The sequence below is a fragment of the Cervus elaphus genome, chromosome 4 (genome assembly GCF_910594005.1).
Source record: "Cervus elaphus chromosome 4, mCerEla1.1, whole genome shotgun sequence".
In the NCBI taxonomy this organism is placed as follows: domain Eukaryota; kingdom Metazoa; phylum Chordata; class Mammalia; order Artiodactyla; family Cervidae; genus Cervus; species Cervus elaphus.
In genome coordinates this window covers 29,390,367-29,409,856 of record NC_057818.1, presented here as the reverse complement: position 1 = coordinate 29,409,856, position 19,490 = coordinate 29,390,367, and the positions used below count along the sequence as shown (strand labels likewise).

At 39.4% G+C, this 19,490-nt stretch overlaps 1 pseudogene; it reads left to right on the top strand.

Moving 5' to 3' along the window:
* Positions 1-19,187, top strand: part of LOC122692729 — a 139,581-nt pseudogene extending 120,394 nt beyond the window's left edge.
* Positions 19,188-19,490: the final 303 nt, after the last annotated feature.

Here is a 19,490-nt window from a genome sequence, read left to right as displayed (position 1 = left end):
TATTTTTTAGTAAGGATTAAACTAGGTGGTAGTTATGAAGCATTTAATGCATTGCACATCCTATATCACTTAAATTATAAACTAAATATATGGGAGGGGGATCGGGATGGGGAATACATGTAAATCCATGGCTGATTCATGTCAATGTATGACAAAAGCCACTACAATATTGTGGGGTAATTAGCCTCCAACTAATAAAAATAAATGAAAAAAAATAAAAAACAAAACAAAAAAAATAATAAACTAAAATTGTGAACAATGGTATTGTAATGTCATCCTCACAAAAATCTTATGTTATTATCTTTTATTTGCAGTTGAAGACCCTGAGGATCACAAATTGAAAACAGCATGTCCAAGGTCAAAGCTGTAAAAATGATACCTGATAAAATGGGACCATTTATACCTAGATCTGCCACATACCTTCCACTGCCCTTAAAACAATGCTAAATGTTGCTATAGGACAATATTAAAGCTATTTCAATGTAATGCTGAAAAAATGATCTGTAAATTCTATGTGTCTACAAATAAGGAGTAAAAGAAATATGGAAAAATAACCTATATTCTGGTGACTCCAAATTTACATTTTTAGCCTGGCTTTCTACCTTGAACTTTAGGTTTTTATGCAAGTGTTTCCATGACACCTCAGCTTGAATGTCTAATAATCATCTCAAAATTAAAATTTCTAAAATGGGACTCTGGATCTTAACCGTCTTCCAACCTCTACCATCTGCTCTGACAGTCTTTTCTATCTCTCTACTTGAAAATTTCATCCCACCAGTTGCTCAAGCCAATACCTGTGAGTTATCTTTGATTTCCCTCTTTGCCCTACATCCCAGTCAAAAAATCTGGTCAATGTTATCATCAAAATATATCAAGAATCCAATCACTCCCCACTTCCTAATTTATCCCCCTAATTCCCTTGAGGTTCTTCTCAACACAGAAGTCAGAATGCTTCTCCTATCTCTTTGAAAGAAAAATCCAAAGCCCTCAGAATAGTCTATGAGGCCCTGCATCATCGAAGCACTCTCGCTTCATTGCTGCTGCTGCTGCTAAATCGCTTCAGTTGTGTCCGACTCTATGCGACCCCATAGACGGCAGCCCACCAGGCTCCCCCATCCCCGGGATTCTCAAGGCAAGAACACTGGAGTGGGTTGCCATTTCCTTCTCCAGTGTGTGACAGTGAAAAGTGAAAGTGAACTCGCTCATTCGTGTCCAACTTGTAGCAACCCAATGGACTGCAGCCTACCAGGCTCCTCCATCCATGGGATTTTCCAGGCAAGAGTACTGGAGTGGGGTGCCATTGCCTTCTCCGCTCCCATCACTAACTAGCCTCAAATCATATGACTGACCCCTTGCTCATGCCACTCTAACTACACTGGTCTCTTCCATTTTCCATCAACAAACAAAGCACGCTTCTACTCAGGATCAGGCATCCCTCTGCCTTAAATACCCTCTTCTCAGTTATCCAATAGAATCAAAATTATACCTTCTTCAAGTCCTTGTTCACACTTTTTCACTGATCCCCTCCCTGGCTACCTTATTTAAAATTACAATCCTTTTAACCATACACACATCATTATTCCTCTTCTCTGTCTTATTTTTCTCCATAGTAGTGTGTGTGTATGTATGTGTGTATAAAAATATATGTGTATGTAAAGATATATATGTGTGTGTATATGTATGTATGTGTGCATACATATGTGTACGTATGTATGTGTGCATACATATGTGTATATATGTATGCATATATATGTGTATATGTCTGTGTGTCTATATATATATACCATTCTCTGGGAATAAGTCTGGATAGGCTAGAACACAATACAATATTTACTAATTCTCTCTCCTTACTAAAATTTCATCTTCATGAGGGTTGAAATGTGTGTCACTTTTCTTAACTTCTTTATCGAGAATAAAGGCTCGAACATTACATGTGTTTAACAAACATTTGCTGAATGAACAAGTACACAGAGAAAGAGATGTTTCAATGGTAAAATGATAATCCATACTCCCTATTTTTCTACCCTTTTATATGAGCAATAATTGTATTTTAAATGCCATGTTTTCTTACGTGATAGAATTTATTTTTGAGTTTCCATCACCATGCCTATAATATTTAATTTCTCTCTGTTTCCTTGTTTTGATTTTAGGAGCTCTGCTTTTGGCAAGCATTGGAAGAATCTAAAAATGCCCATTGTTTGAAAACAAACATTTAATGGTAAATGTAGCAATAGCTAATGTTTTACTAGTAGTGATAGCAAACAATCACTCACTGGAGGCCTTTTAGGAAAATGGACCATGACTGATTCTGCATTTTTGCTGTTTTTCCTAACCCTCAGAAAAACACCATGAAATGACCATAATTAACATAGATGGAAATTGGGATTCATAGATATTAGATAATGGCCTCAAGATTACAGAACTAGTAACCGAAAAGTTGGAATGTTAGCGCTAACAAGTCCTTATCCATAGAGCTTCCAACATCTTTATCTCCAAATTAAAGTACAATACATCGAAAACTATTTAATTTGCTCAATACATACTTGTTAACACAACTATCATACGGGCTGAACACAGAAGGACTGAACTTTTCTAGATACTACTACAGCGGTTTCAAAAATAATTCACAGTTCTCAAGTGAGCTCCCCTTTTTTGAGCTAACAATACCTTATTCTTTTTCTGCATGTATTTTTTTTTTTTCTACCGCTAAAAGTCTTATAAGATAAGCAAGTGACTCTTTACACAGCCTGACTCTCTTTCTGAAGAATGTCTCACTGCCTTGAAAAGGACTTACAATCACTTAGATATGTTTGCTGGACTCCTAGGGGAGGCTTTGAAATTCTGACACTTCATGTAAGTGCAGAGTGTATGCCAAAAATATTCTTTGTTGGGGAGGCTGAGGACTTTTTTTTTTATTTACCTATGGACACAGCATGGTTTATAGCCTCCCAGAGTGAAGAAATAGAAATGGAAAATGGCAAAAACAAAATCGAACCAGATAGTTGGCAAAACACCTTTCATTTGTACAAAAGGAGATGGGAAACTTTGAGAAAGGGAACTCCTTAAGAATTAATCAAAGTGGCTTAAAGAGAAATATTTATTGAGCACCTATTGTGTGACAAACCTTCTATAAAGTGCCTATGGATGTTTTATATCATATCTTTGCAGCAAATCATTGATTTGCATGTCATCTCCACTTTATTTCTTTTAGATATCAGCAATGATACTAAGAGTTTAACATCTTATTCAAATTCAACTGCCTAAATTCGCTCTTCATTTTGGAAAACACAAGCTTCCAGATTCAAATATATTAATAAAATGCAGGAGAATGCTAAAGCTAAGAATATTGGTTACTTACATGATTTACCCTTTCCTTCTTTTTCAAATACTAGGAAGGTATTTTTTCCCTTTACAGCCTTCCCCCCTAGTTATACTATAGTCATACTATTTATAGGATTCTAGAGGAATAGGAAGTTGTTTAAAAGCAATCCTGGTGAAATTTCCCTCTTGTTGATCAAATATCATTTGTTTAACAATGATAAATTTTTCATTAACCTAAATTTATCATGTACATCCTGTCAAAGTTCTCTACGGTAAGCTGAGGCCAAGAGGAAGTAGCACATGCCACATTTATCATTTCACTAAGAACAACAACACAAACAGATATCTATGAAATATTGTTCTCCAACCTTGCACGTTAGGTAACCCAGGACAGTGATATCCGAGAGAGGTAAACTCTGACTATCCCCTGCTTATTGCCTTGGGAGGGTTTCCAGACAGCAGTGCCAAAAGGGAAGACCCAGTCAGAGCCCTCCTGGGGCTCCTTCTCACTGAACTGAAAGGATGGAGATGGGAGTTTGGGGGATGTGGTGCAAAGCCTAAAATTAAGATCCAATATTATGTGCCACCTACAAAGCCTGGGGAATTCAAAAGGGCCTCAAATGGTATAACCATAAGTTCCCCTTCCAACTCTGCTCTGGCAGATGAGGTCCCCCAACCAAACAACCTTCCTTATGAGAAAGACCAGGCAAGGTGCTTGCTTATCTTTGAGTAGTGGTTTTCAGTTTCCTGACAGCCCAATGAATTATTAAACAAGCCAATCACAGCCTCATGCAATAACTGAGGTGGCCACATCCCTTAGCACTTCAAAGCCTATCTCCCAAAGTCTCCAGCTGTTCACACTGTCCCTGAGTACCACCTTGATATGGTCCATGTTGTGTGCTGTGCTGTCCTCCACTAGGCTCTAAGTGTATGTGACTAACAGTGTCAGTATACATGACTACAGTCAATCTCATGTACCCAGTATTGGGTTTCATGTGTTTGGCTACTTCCGTAATTCTAGGGGGGAAATCCCTTCCTCATCAATGGGGTGAACAGAAGGTGATTAAAAGAAGGAGGTCAAGATGGGAAAGGTTTGCAGATCAAAATATTAGAGGGACAGGATCTATACAGAAATAAAACAAGAGAGCCCAGCATAGCATTTCCTCAAGTCTTCAACTTTTGACTGATAAATGTGTGTAAGAGAGATGACTTGAGAGTGGGGAAAGTATCATGCAATCAAAAAGGGAAAAAAACCTTATAATTCACATTTAAAAAAATATAGCATACTTAGAAAACTCGGCAGTGTCTCAGTAGTGGGACAAAGTTAGATGTAGGTTAGTCTAATCTAATGCTACTAAACGTAGCTTAGAAGTAATCTCAAGAGGATTTCTCTCTGAGTAACATAATTGCATTCTAGAATGAAGCTCAAGAATATTTATAGACATACAAAAATATTCAGCAGCAATCTGGCATTCCAGGAAAAACTACAAAGTAAGCAAATAGAATCAGGAAAGTATGACCCATAAGCAAGAGAAAAATCAATCAATAAAACAGACTGAAAAATGAATAATAATAGATAATAGAATTAGTGAACAAAGACATTAAACTGTTACTGTTACAGTTCTATATTCCAAGACAAATGGCGAAATAATAAACATGTTAAATAGAGAGACATGAATGATACAAAAAATAAATTGAACTTCTATATATGAAAATTACAACGTCTGACATGAAACATACTTGTTTGGATTGAAAACAGAGGAGGTACTTCAGAAGAAAAGATTGGTGGACTTGAATACACAGCAAATAGAATCTACCCAAAATGAAACAGTGTGTGAAGACTATGAAAAAAGTGAATGTATCATCAGTGAACTGGAAGACAATTTTGAGTGGATTATCACATGTGTAACTAAAAAAAAAAACAAAAAAAAACCTCAGGGCAGGAAGCAGGAGAAAAAAAATAGATTGGAGGAAATAATGGCTGAAATGTTTCCAGTTTGATGAAAACTATATTCCACAGATCCAAGAAGCTCAATGTTTTCTCAAGCACAGAAAACATGAGGGAAACAACACAAAAGCACATCTTAAATTGCTTAACAACAATGATAAAGTCTTAAAAACAGCTGGAAAAAAGTGGTATGTTTTGAATATCCCCTAAATGACATTGGAGACAGTATCTCTCCCCGCCTCCAGCATCAGTCTGTTTCATCTGAGAAATTTAGTAAATGCTCATTCTACAGGACTGCTGTGGGTAGGGAAAAAGAGAGAATAAAGAAAGAATGACAGATTTTTCATCAGAAACAATGCAAGTCAGAAGAAAGTGGAGCAACTACTCTACTAAAAGAAAACACTATCAACCTAGAATTGACAACAGAGTAAAATAAGTCTTCAAAAATGATGATATACTTTCTCAGACATCTAAGGCTAAAAGAATTCATCGCCAGCAGACCTGCACTGTAAGAAATGCTAAATAGTCCTTCATGCAGAAGGAAAATAATACCTGATGGAAATGGTTATCTACATAAAGCAATTAAGGACACCAGACATTATAAATGTGTAATTATAACATACTTTCTCTTCTTCTTAATCTTTGTAAAATTAATTTAATATGTGTAGTAAAAATAAAAGAAATGTAATGGGAGGTTTATAATGTACTTAGAAGTGTATAACAGTAATACAACAAAGGGCAGTAAAAAGAGCAACAGAAGTATACCACAGCAAGGTCTTATGCTATACATGAAGCCATATACTAATATTTAAGTTAAAGACAGTTAAGAAACGATGGGACTTGTCAGAACACAGGAGTAAACGGATGGGGTTCCCATCCTGGGAGAATGTGAGCATCAAAATAAATCATAATTATATTAGATTATAATCTATCGAATAGATTTAGGACTCTATGAGCCTGTGCAGATACAATAAATAGACAAATAAATAAATAAATAAGAGGATAAAGCTCTAAATTCCATACTTTCCTGATATACAAGGTAGTCTTTTTCATCAATCATACTTATAGTGTTCTGTAGACCCAGTCTAAATTCCACTTTCTATTATAAACTGGTGAACCAGTTCAAAAAAAATGAAAGGCTCCTTAAACTATACAGACAGCATACTTGATTGAAGGCATGAAATAAAACCTTTTTTATTTATATTTGGACTTTTCTGTGTTATTGCTTTTATTGATTCAGAAACACAATTTGATTTTTCATTTGCTTATACATTTCTTGCCTAAATCTTTTTGTAATCTTCATGAAAATGTCTGTTTTTATGATATGTTTAGTCCAGCTCTTAAGTCCAAGGAGAATAAAAGCATATGGTTTTGATAAACACTCAATTGATTCTCTGAACTTTTCAAATGTAGCTATGTGCTCAATGGTACTATTGAAATTGATCTATTTGGGTTTTTAAAATCCCGAAATAAATGCTTATATGTGAAACCACCATATATGTTCTCTCTCTACTGCACAATTACATAAATCCTATTTACTGTTACTTCTCAAAAATAAAATTACTCCTCTCTCATGATTAGCTATGGAAATAAGATAGAAAAGTCTTGTGAGACTTTTTCTTTACATCTAATATTACAAAATATCTGCAAAAAAGGTAATTCTAGTAAAATACTACAACAAAAAAACTTTAGACAATAGAGCCTTATCATATAGTACATATAATAAGCCTCAGATATGCATGTTTTGGAAAAAAGAAAAAAAAATCTAAAAGATAAAAAATGACAGTAGAACTCTTTCTCATTTCTTCTTTTTGTTTGTTGTTTAATCACTAAGTCATGTCCAACTCTTTTGCAATCCCATGGACTGTAACCTGCCAGGCTCCTCTGTCCCATGGGATTTCTTAGGCAAGACTACTGGAGTAGGTTGCCATTTCCTTCTCCAGGGGATCTTTCCTACCCAGGGATTGAACTCACATCGTCTATGTTGGCAGACTGATTCTTTACCACTGAGCCACCGGGAGGCCCTTCTTCCTTCTTTACATCCCATTTATTGAGTGTCAAATATGTGCTAGGAAAATGGAGCAGGACCAAAATGGATGGTTCTTGTCCCCTCCCCTCCATGTCCTTAGCCTGCCTTTTGTCTGCGGAAATACTTTAGCCAAAGAATAAGTTTAATCAGAGAAGTGACAAAAATGTAGAAACTAAGGAAAACAGTCACAGGAGAACAAATAATAATAATAAAGTAGTCATTAAGCACAGTCAAGGACCTTTAGTTCCTTCTCAAGGGCTGTAGAGACTAGTCTGAGCCGTATCCTGTGAGCTGTTTTGCAGATACTGAAACCTGCAGCAGGTGGAAGAAGTCAAGTACACAATGAACCAGACCATAGCCGTGACACAAGCTGCCCCAATTCTGAGCCATGGCCTCAGGAAATGGAAACAAACCAACCCTGGAACTAAAGACAACTGTACCTAAAACAATCAAGATGACACTGGTCAGACCACCGATGACCAATTTCAAGCTGTCAGAGCTGACTGTGATATTTCTGCATGTGGCCCCTTCCCTCAGCCTGTAACAGCTCTTGCCCACTCGGGGTGGGGGGTGGGGGGAGTGGGGGGAGTTGTTCTGTGCACAAGCATCTGCCCTCCCCCTTGTTTGCCAGCAACCAAAATAAAGCAAACTTTCCTTTCCATCAGCCTGGTCTCTCTATCGGCTTTTGAGTGACAAGCAACCAGATCTCACTTTTGGTTACACCATATCTGTTCTAGGTTAAAATGCAAACTCATTAAAGTCAAAGATCATATGCTGACCACTACTGTCTCACCTTAAAAAAATTCCAGTGATGTTTAATTGCCTGGATTATATATGGGTTATCTTTCTTAAAATAAAATTATATAAATTGCTAAAGAGTACTCTATGTGATGAGACTAACACTTAATAATAGTGTTATTAAAATAATTAAGAATGACTTTTGATAAAGGCTTTAATACTGTTTCTGGTATTTATGTACAGACAATTATTAGATATAACTGAAAACTATCTTCAGATAATAAGAGAACTCAAAGAGATTCTTAGAAAAAATTTGCAGTAATCTATGTTCCCTTAGGAAAAAAAAATTACCTGGTTTTCTCCCTATATATATTCTCAGATGAAATTGCAGAGAATAAAGACATATTGTTGTCTGAACCAAGAACCTGAGCATTTTCAAGTTTAAAATTTATTATTGGTGCTGTCACAAAACAGCTCTGTAACTATACGATAGATAAAGGGAAAAATAACATTTATATTTCTTTAGTTTGTTTTTTGACTATAAAATCACTTAATCTCTCCTTCCTGAAAAAAATGCAAATGCATATCTACATTCCCAACATTTTAAAGCTTTTTTAAAAACAGACTGAATGAACAAGACAGTTAACTTAGTCACAATAATCAATAAAATCCTAGAAAAAATATATTGAATTTTTCCAGATGAAATCATCACTGACCTTTTGATAAATGTCATTTGCCCCTGAAAATATAAGCTTTCTAAGCCAAAAATATTATTTTACTTATTTTACTATTATCTAGTAAATATGCTATCAAAATGCTAACATTACAATTAAAAATAACAACTGTACAACAGACAATACAGAAACACAAAGGATTATAAGACTATTATGAACAACTATACGGCAATAAAATAACCTGGAGGAAATGGACAGATTCTTAGCAAAGTTCAATATTCCAAGACTGTACCAGGAAGAAATAGAAATTATGAACAATTCAATTACAAGCACTGAAATGAAAACTATGATCAAAAAATCTCCCAAAAAAACAAAAGCCCAGGACCAGATGGCTTCACAGGTGAATTCTATCAAACATTCAGAGAAGAGCTAATGCCTATCCTTCAAAAACTCTTTCAGAAAACTGCAGAGGAAGGAACACTTCCAAACTCATTCTAGAAGGCCACTATCACCTTGTTACCAAAACCAGACAAAGATAACACAAAAAAAGAAAACTACAGGCCAATATTTAACTGATGAACATAGATGCAAAAATTCTCAACAAAATTCTAGCAAACAGAATTCAACAACACATTAAAAAGCTCATACACAATGATAAAGTTGGGTTTTATTCCAGGGATGCAAGGATTCTTCAATATACACAAATCAATCAATGTGAAACACCATATTAATAAATTGAAAGATAAAAACCATATGATCATCTCAATAGATGCAGCAAAACCCTCTGACAAAATTCAGCACCCATTTATGATTAAAACTCTTCAAAAAATGGGCATAGAAAGAACTTACCTCAACATAAAGGCCATATATGATAAGCCCACAGCAAACATTATTTTCAGTGGTGAAAAACTGAAATCATTCCCCTAAGATCAGGAACAAAACAAGGGTGTCCACTCTCACCACTATTATTCAACATAATTTTGGAAGTCCTATGGAAGCAATCAGAGAAGAAAAAGAAATAAAAGGAATCCAGATTGGAAAAGAAGTAAAGTTCTTGCTGTTTGCAGATGACATGATACTATACATAGAAAACCCTAAAGATACTATCAGGAAATTACTATAGCTAATCAGTGAATTTAACAAAGTCACAGGATACAAAATCAATACACAGAAATCACTTGCATTCTTATATACTAACAACGAAAAATCAGAAAGAGAAATTAAGGAATCAATGCCATTCACCATTGCAAGAAAAAGAATAAAATATCTAGGAATAAATCTACCTAAGAAGACAAAACAACTGTATAGAGAAAATTATAAGATGCTGATGAAAGAAATCAAAGACAACATAAACAGATGGAGAGATATTCCATGTTCCTGGGTAGGAAGAATCAATATTGCAAAAATGTCTATACTACCAAATGCAATCTACAGATTCAACACGATCTCTATCAAATTACCAATGGCATTTTTCACAGAACTAGAACAAAAAATTTCACAATTCATATGGAAACACGATGACCTCGAATAGCCAAAGCAATCTTGAGAAAGAAGAATGGAGCTGGAGGAATCATGCTTCCTGACTTCAGGCTTTACTACAAAGCTACAGTCATCAAGACAGTATGGTACTGGCACAAAACAGAAATATAGACCAATGGAACAAGATAGAAAGCCCAGAAATAAACCCATGCTACGCAAGTACCTTATTTTTGACAAAGGGGGTAAGAATATTCAGTAAATGGTGCTGGGAAAACTGGAATGCTATATGTAAAAGAATGAAATTAGAACACTTCCTAATGCCATACACAAAGATAAACTTAAAATGAATTAAAGACCTAAATATAAGACCAGAAACTATAAAACTCTTAGAGGAAAACATAGGCAGAACACTCAACAACATAAATCAAAGCAAGATCCTCTATGACCCATGTCCTAAATTAATGGAAATATAAACAAAAGTAAACAAGTGGGGCCTGATTAAACTTAAAAGTTTTTAAAAGCAAGGTGAAAAGACAACCCTCAGAATGGGAGAAAATAATAGCAAATGAAACAACTGACCAAGAATTAATTTCCAAAGTATACAAGCAACTCAGACAACTCAATACCAGAAAAACAAACAACCCAATCAAAAAGTGGGAAAAAGACATTTCTCCAAAGAATACATACAGATGGCTGACAAACACATGAAAAGATGCTCAATATCACTCATTATTAGAGAAACACAAATCAAAAGTATAGTAGATATCAACTCACACTGGTCAGAATGGCCATCATGAAAAAGTCTACAAACAATAAATGCTGGAGAGGGTGTGGAGAAAAGGGAGCCCTCTTGCACGGTTGGTGGGAATGTAAACTCATACAGCCACTATGGAAGATGGTATGGAGATCCCTTTAAAAAAAAGCTAGGAATAAAACCACCATATGACCCAGCAATCCCACTCCTAGGTATATACCATGAGGAAACCAAAATTGAAAAAGACACACATACCCCAATGTTCACTGCAACACTATTACAATAGCTAGAACATGGAGGCAACCTAGATGTCCATTGACAGATGAATGGATAAAGAAGTTGTGGTACATATACACAATGGACTATACTCAGCCATTAAAAGGAATGCATTTGAGTCAGTTTTAATGAGGTGAATGTTCAGTTCAGTTCAGATGCTCAGTTGTGTCCGACTCTTTGCAACCCCATGAATCACAGCACGCCAGGCCTCCCTGTCCATCACCAACTCCCAGAGTTTACTCAAACTCATGTCCATCAAGTCGGTGATGCCATCCAGCCATCTCATCCTCTGTCGTCCCCTTCTCCTCCTGCCCCCAATCCCTCCCAGTATCAGGGTCTTTTCCAGTAAGTCAACTCTTGACATGAGGTGGCCAAAGTATTGGAGTTTCAGCTTCAACAGCAGTCCTTCCAATGAACACCCAGGACTGATATCCTTCAGGATGGACTGCTTGGATCTTCTTGCAGTCCAAGGGATTCTCAAGAGCCTTCTCCAACACCACAGTTCAAAGTATTAATTCTTCGGCGCTCAGCTTTCTTTACAGTCCAACTCTCACATCCACACATGACCACTGGAAAAACCATAGTCTTGACTAGACAGACCTTTGTTGGCAAAGCAATGTCTCTGCTTTTTAATATGCTATGTAGGTTGGTCATAACTTTCCTTCTAAGGAGTAAGTGTCTTTTAATTTCATGGCAGCAACCACCATCTGCAGAGATTTTGAGGTGGATGTACGTAGAGCCTATTATATAGAGTGAAGTAAGTCAGAAAGAGAAAGATAAATATTGTGTATACACAGAATCTAGAAAGATGGTACTGAATAATTGACTTGCAGGGTAGCAATGGAGAAACAGACATAGAGAACAGACTTAAGGATATGGGAAGAGGGGAGGAGAGGGTGAGATGTATGGAGAGAGTAGAGTAACATGGAAACTTATATTACCATATGTAAAATAGATAGCCAATGGGAATTTGCTGTTTGTCTCAGGGAACACAAACAGGGGCTTTGTATCAACCTAGAGGGATGGGATGGGGAGGAAGATGGGAGGGAGGTTCAAGAGGGAGTGGACATATATATACCTATGGCTGATTTATGTTGAAGTTTGACAGAAAACAACAAAATTCTGTAAAGTAAGTATCCTCCAATTAAAAATAAGTTAAAAAAAAATAACTAATCCAAAAGCCTCATGTTGGACTCCAGGATTATTTCAAAAAGGAGTAAAAGTTAAAAGTAAAAAATAAAAGGAAGAGTGTTTAATTATCAAACTCCATATAATAAATGAAGATGCATAAAAAATCATAAAATAAATTTTTAAAAGATATTTGTCTTTTTTAAAATAATATGGAAAAATCATACAAGTTATGAATTGTATGCTAGTTTCTGGGGCCTATTAAATTCTTTGTTTATTTTGTTAATGGTAGCATACATTTTTAAAATAGTCATGCATTTAATAACCTAAACCAATAAGACCATTATTATGATCAAAATATGTATGCATACAGTTTGAAATGCCCAGAGAATGAAGCCCAAATCTAGCCTTCCCAGCCAATAGAACAATAGAAGAGAGAAGGAAGAAAGCAGATGGACCCCCAAAGGCCTGGGAAGAATAGATGAGAAGCATACTTTATATTTAAACACAGAATTGTAGAAGAATAACATTTACATGATAATAGTCCTAAGACTGTACTTTCAATAATGAAGTGGAATCATCCAGATCAACTATTTGTGAGTGTGATTACCAAACTAGCATCTCCCTGAGCACTAGTTAGACTGTGTTGACTTGTGCAAGAAAATCACTCTATGTATGTGTTCATTCTGGGGTTAAGGAGTTAGGTTTTTGTTGTTTAGTCACTAAGTCATGTCCAACCCTTTTGCAACCCCATAGACTAGTCTGCCAGAGTCCTCTGTCCACTGAATTCCCCAAGCAAGAATACCAGAGTAGGTTGCCATTTCCTTCTCCAGAGGATCTTCCTGACCCAGGGATTGAACCCACATCTCCTGCACTGCAGGCACTGAGAAGCCACTGAGAAGTGAGAAGCCACTAAGCCACCTGAGAAGCCAAGGAGTTAGGTAAGAGAGCTAAATTTGCATAATTCTTGATTAGACTAAATAGAAAATTCTCAGAAATAACCCTGTCCAGGTCCATTAGAATGAATACAAAGTATCTATTCTAGTCTTTCTTCTTCTTTTCAATGTGTCCCAAAGTATTGTGCTGCCCTGGTATGCACTTCAACTGGTTTTTCTCATGTCTCAGAATCCTTACTAGCATTATTCAGTTCTGATAATACAATTGACCAAAATATTCAAGTATGAAATGCTTACCAATTGATTGTTACCCAAGTTGGCTCCACCACTCACCACTATGGATTTTTCTTTTCTAGTGATTTTCAACCCTGCTTGCACATGAAAATCAAATGGGGAGCTTTTAAAACCAATATTTCTTGAGCCCCATCTCAGCCTATTAAATCAGAATCTATGAGAGTGGGGCTCCACTATGTCTTTTTAAAAGCTCCCTAGGCAGTAATAATGTGCAGTCAAGGTTTAGACCTACTGCTTTAACCTGAATGCCATACTCAGCATCTTCTCTCTCTCTCTGCCATGCTACAGTGATCATAATATTTATATCCAACTCTTCCAGTGTCAATTGCCATTTGCTAGGTAAACACCAGCTAAGAAAGAAGGTCCCACTGTGAAGAAACACATGGGTATCAGGATATGTCAAGTATGTACGCATGTAACATTACCTCCGTCAAGGCATTTTATTTAATTTATACATTCATATACTATAGATATTGATCTAGCTATACATTTGAACATAACTTTGGGTCACTCAGAGATCCTGTACTTCAGACAAGAGCTACCTCCTTTCAGGTGACACATGAAAAAAAAAATGTCCTCTTCCAAAAATGCCACCAGGAAATTTCTATAGATATGTTCCTAAAAGAGGCTTCAATGGTGATGTTTTGTCATAAATGGAGAGAATTCTGCCTAGCAAGAATACTAGAGTAGGTAGTCATTCCCTTGTCCAGGGGATCTTCCCGATTCAAGGATAGAACCTGGTTTCCTGCATTGCAGGCAGATTCTTTACTGTCTGAGCCATGAGGGAAGCCTTCAGTACACACTTTAAGGGGTAAAGAATCCTTCACTGTAATCCTCTCACTCTATTTAAAAAAAAAAAGAAGTTTTGTGATAGGGTTACTTATTGGTATAATTTTTTGTTATTATTAGACTAGAGATAGCCAAAATATTTTTAAGTGCATTAATAGTATCACCAACTTTAAAAATACACATGCAAGGGTTTCCCCGGTGGTTCCGCATCAAGAATCACCTGCCAATTCAGGACACATGGGTTCAACCCCTGGTCCAGGAAGATGCCACAAGCCATGGAGCAACTAAGACTATGCACCACAACTATTAAGCCTGTGTTCTAGAGCCAGAGAGCTGAAAATACTGGGCCCACAGGCCACAACTACTGAAGCCTACCCATCTAGAGCCCCTAATCTGCAACAACAGAAGCCACTGCAATGAGAAGCCCCGCACACCACAAAGAGTAGCCCCTGATCTCCACAACTAGAGAAAACCTGTGCCCAGCAACAAAGACCCAGTGCAGCCAAAATAAATAAATAGAAACATATATGCAAGATGTATTTGAAAACGTAACAACTGTAACATAAAACCAAAGCAACTCAAAAGATATTTTGAAAAAAAAATTTACATGGATAGAAAACTTACAATGATGAAGGCCGCTTTTACTACCCACCCCCTGCCCCCCAGGCCTAGTTCCCTGCCCTAGGTGTAGCCTGGGTGTGTGTTTTTTCAAAACAATTTCCTATGCATTTACAACTATATACAAGCATATAGTTGCACTATTTAGAACACAATTTTTAAACTCTTCCTCATTTGCTTCTTGTGATTTCTATCAGGTCAGCGCCAAGATGCTGAGAGACCCTGTGCCTCTGGATCTTCCTAGAGCTCATTGCTGGAGTAGTAGAACGTGCCCCAAAAATGTCCCATAAGCCCACAAGCTAAGTAAGCATAAATTGAGATGACACCCCAAAGGGATTCAACAAAATTCACCACCATTTCAGTTCTTCAGGTAAAGTCTGAACACTTTTAATAGGAGATGGATTATTAAGGTGATGGGAGGGCAGGTGTCCATTGTGAAGCAACAAGAAAATAACTTCAAAGAAAACTCTCTGGAGCTAGGACAATTAATAAAAATCACATTGATGGTCCCATTATGTTGATTTCCAAGACTGTCTGGGCAAGACCACACCCTGCCTTCTCCATATGACTCTGGAGGGAACGGACAACCACCTGACCCATTAGATAAAGAGGCAGGAGATGTGGAAGGACTATTCCTCAGGGAATTTCCTCAGTCTGTGGTCCATGAACCACCTAGACATTAAGAACAGCTGATGCTTGTTTACACCGGGCAGGCACCTGGGTCTAATTTCAGACTCGAAGCCTCCAGCACTGTTCCTGGCGTTAGGACGGCACCACCGTAGGAAAACCTAGAACTCACCGCCCCCTACAAACACGCTGAACTTGCAGCCACATATAAGTAGAACAACTTCCTCCAGGTAAGACACAAACAACAGAGTCTGAGCGACTCCTACACCTCCAGCCAATGAGGAAAGGCCCCCGAGGACGAGGCCACGACAGTCCGAGACACAATCTCGTCATGAACTCCACCTGCTGTAGCGCGGCCACCGACCTGCGCTGTGAGGGAATTCCAACTCCGAGGGAACTCGAATTCCGAGCTCCTTCCTGAGGGAAAAAGGGTTTAGACCCCGACTTTTTATACCTGTACCTGAGAGACAATCTCCCCAAACCCCTAGTTTTGAAAACCAGCGGGGGCTCCCATCCTCCAGACCCGAACTGAGAAAACTCAAACGGCGCCGAGGCCACTTACCCTTTGAAGGGCTCAGTGCACAGGTGCCAGCTCCAGCAGCGCCCAGACTTTCTGAGAATGAGGCTTCATTTGTGAATCTTAAAGTCTTCCCTGAGGGGCAGGCGTCTCTTCAGTCTAGAGGACTGAGGGCTGGTGGCAGCGTCTTCAAGCTCTCCCTCATGCGAGCTCCAACCTCAACAAGGCCATCTTCATTTTAACTCAGGCTCCGCCCCTTCTCCCTCCTCCCGCTTGCCATATAGTCCCCCACGCCCTGCCCACGTATTATCTGTCATATACGCGCATAGAGTTTTTTCCACACTAAGACAGTGGTTAATATGTTGACTATCAACCGTAGTGGGTGTGTGTGTTAGTCGCTCAGTCATGTCCGACGCTGCGACCCATGGACTGTAGCCCATCAGGCTCCTCTATGGGATTCGCTAGGCAAGAATACTGGAGTGGGCTGCCACTTCCTTCTCCAAGCAACCATATTAAACGTTCTTCCCCCAACCCCCCAAAAAAGACCTCCTCTTGTTGGACTCAAAGCTTTCAGTCTTCATCAATAGTTCTGCAAACAGTTCACATTCTTAAGTGTAAAGAAACTGGAAAAAAAAGATTTAGATATAAAAATCATTAGGAAACAATTTCTGTGTGTTCTGCTGCGGGAACCTAGTGTATTGGGTATTTTAAGTTAACCTGCGAGAATCCTGTAAATACGGAAGTAACGCAGGTCTTCCCCATTTTTCTGATTCACTTGACTATCAAGGAGAAACCTACAAAATGTTATCCACAAGATTTCACAGACTTCTAAGACTGGATCCATTTGTTCTTGCCACCTTGAGAAAGGCTGGACTTTATAACCGGCAGCCTATTATTCTCTGGTACAGCCCTCCTGGCTCTCCCGGCTTGCTCACTTGCCTGGTTGTCCTCTGCGTCGACTGCCAGCAACTTTTTTTTTTTTTGGCCTTGCAGCTGGTGGGATCTTAGTTCCCCAATCAAGGAATGAAGGGAATGAACCTGGGCCCTCCACTGGACAACCAGGGAATTCCCAAACTGCCAGCAACTGATGGAAGAAGCTTTCTTTAAGGGAGGAGCTGTTTTTCCTAATTGCAAATTGTTACACTGTAAGTGGTTAAATAAAATAGTTTGTGCTCTTAAAAAACAAGGCATCTCTAGGACTCCTAGTGCATCACACCCTCTCCAACTTCCCCAGCCTAGCTCACCTACCCCTGCACTGATCCAAGGCCTGTCCTCCTCTCACTGATGTCCTCAACTCACTGGCGTGCTCCTCCCACTTCTCCTTTCCTCCCTCCTATTTGCCCCACTTCCCTTCTGCCCCGACCTGCTGCCCCTTGCCCCTTCTGAGGGGCCCAAGTACCTCGGACCCATCCTCTGCATGCAGTGTGGTGCAGTATGTGATGCTCCAGAATTGGCTGCCATGTCCATTGTGCCCTACTAGAAGAGTTTCTACATCAGGTCCATCAACCCCACTCAGATAAGATCCTGATGCTGGAAGCACTGACCAACCTGGCATATGAGACTAACATCTATATTTCCCTATAGGAATTCCAAACCTACATTCTCAGCACAGACAAGGACTTTACTGCAGCCATGGTCCAAGCCACTGGACACCTAACATAGGCCAAATAGGTGACATCTGCCTCAATGACCTGGTGCAGCTGTGATAAGCTCATGATCACAGAGTCAGTGGCCATCATGAAGAAACTGCTGCAGATGCACCCAGCACAGTATTTGATCATCAAACACTTGGCAAAGCTCACAGAGAATATCCAGGTGCCCATGGCCTGAGTCAGCATCCTGTGGCTCATGGGTGAGTACTGTGCGCATGTTCCTAGGATTACATCTGACATCTTGAGATAGTCAAGTTGTTTAAGCTGCAAGTCATCATCAACCTGGTGGCTAAGCTTTACCTGACCAGCTCTAAGCAGATCACAACTGCTGACCCTATCTGTACTGAGTCTGACAAGTGTAATAAGAACTGTGATATCAGAGACCAAGTTCACTTCACCCAGCAATTTATGGCCCCTTTGGAGTAGTGTGGGGTCCTCAGCCACCATGCCAAGGTGCTCTTCCTAGCACCCAAACCAGCCCCAGTCTTGGAATCATCCTTCAAAGACCAGGACCACTTTCTGATGGACTTACTGTCCCATCTGCTCCATGCCATGGTCACGGGCTACCAAGAGCTCCCAGACTGCCCAGAAGAACTCTAGGCTCCTGGCGTACCTGAATGGACCACAAGATCAAATCAGTAGAAGAGGAAGGAGAAACCTTTCTGCTCAGATTTTGAAGGGGAGTCAGAGCTCATAGAGTCTACAAGCAGCAACTCTGAGATTGAATCACACAGTAAGAGCAGCAGCAAAAGCAGTTCCTGAAAGTCCAGTCATGAGTCCAGTACTGAAGACCAGGATGAGGAGAGGGGAAGGGCAGTGGGAGTGATCAGAGTGAGGAGAATTCTTCTTGGACGATGGCGACGATTCCAGCAGTGGCTCATCAGAGTCCGGAGATGACAGCAGAGTCTGAGGAAGAGCAGATGAATCCTGCCTCCTAGAGGAAAACTAAAAAACAAAAATCCAGTGGCAAAAGTGCCTCTGGAGCAGCAGCAGCAGATCTAAAGTACTTCATCCCTCCCAGTGCCTGGCCCATCTCTCCTCCCATGGTTGTGTCCAGCACTCTGGCTGCTGACCTAGAGGACCTGAAACTCACGGACTCCCCCTCCTGGTTCCTTCAATCCTGATTCCAATATCTGCTGTTGGGAGGCAGGAGCTGCTGCCCCTCTTAGCTGGTGAGGGGCTGTTTGTGAATTACACTCTCAGCAGCCAGCCTTTTTCCCAAGACTCTCACGGGGTGGCTGAGCACATCCACTTCTCCATCAACTATCAGCATCCTGAAATTGAACACCTACTGCTCAGAAAATCTGCAACTGCTGTAATGGGCATTAACTTCTGTGACTCAACCAGCTTCGAACCCAGATCTGACAGTCTCCATCCAGCCACAGGGGAGCTGATGGTCCCACCATCAGCTGGGTTGTGTCCCTTGTGGGGCATGTGGTGGGTATAGGTTTGGAGGAAGGACACTGACCAGTGGGAGCCTAGTCCTGCTGACCCTTTGATACCCCGCCCACTCGGGCTTCGCAGCTGATAGTCAACAATGAGAAGACAGTGATGGACACCATGGTGGTGATGGACGTGTTGCGGGCTCTGACGCAATGATTCCCAACTGCTGTGACATCTTTGTCCCCCACTTGTGTCTCCCTCATGAAATCTGGGCTGTTAGCCACCCCCCCTGCTCTTTATTTCTCTCTCTCTCTTGTATCACACTCCTTAGGCTGGATAACAACCACTGTGTCCTCTGTCCCTCTGG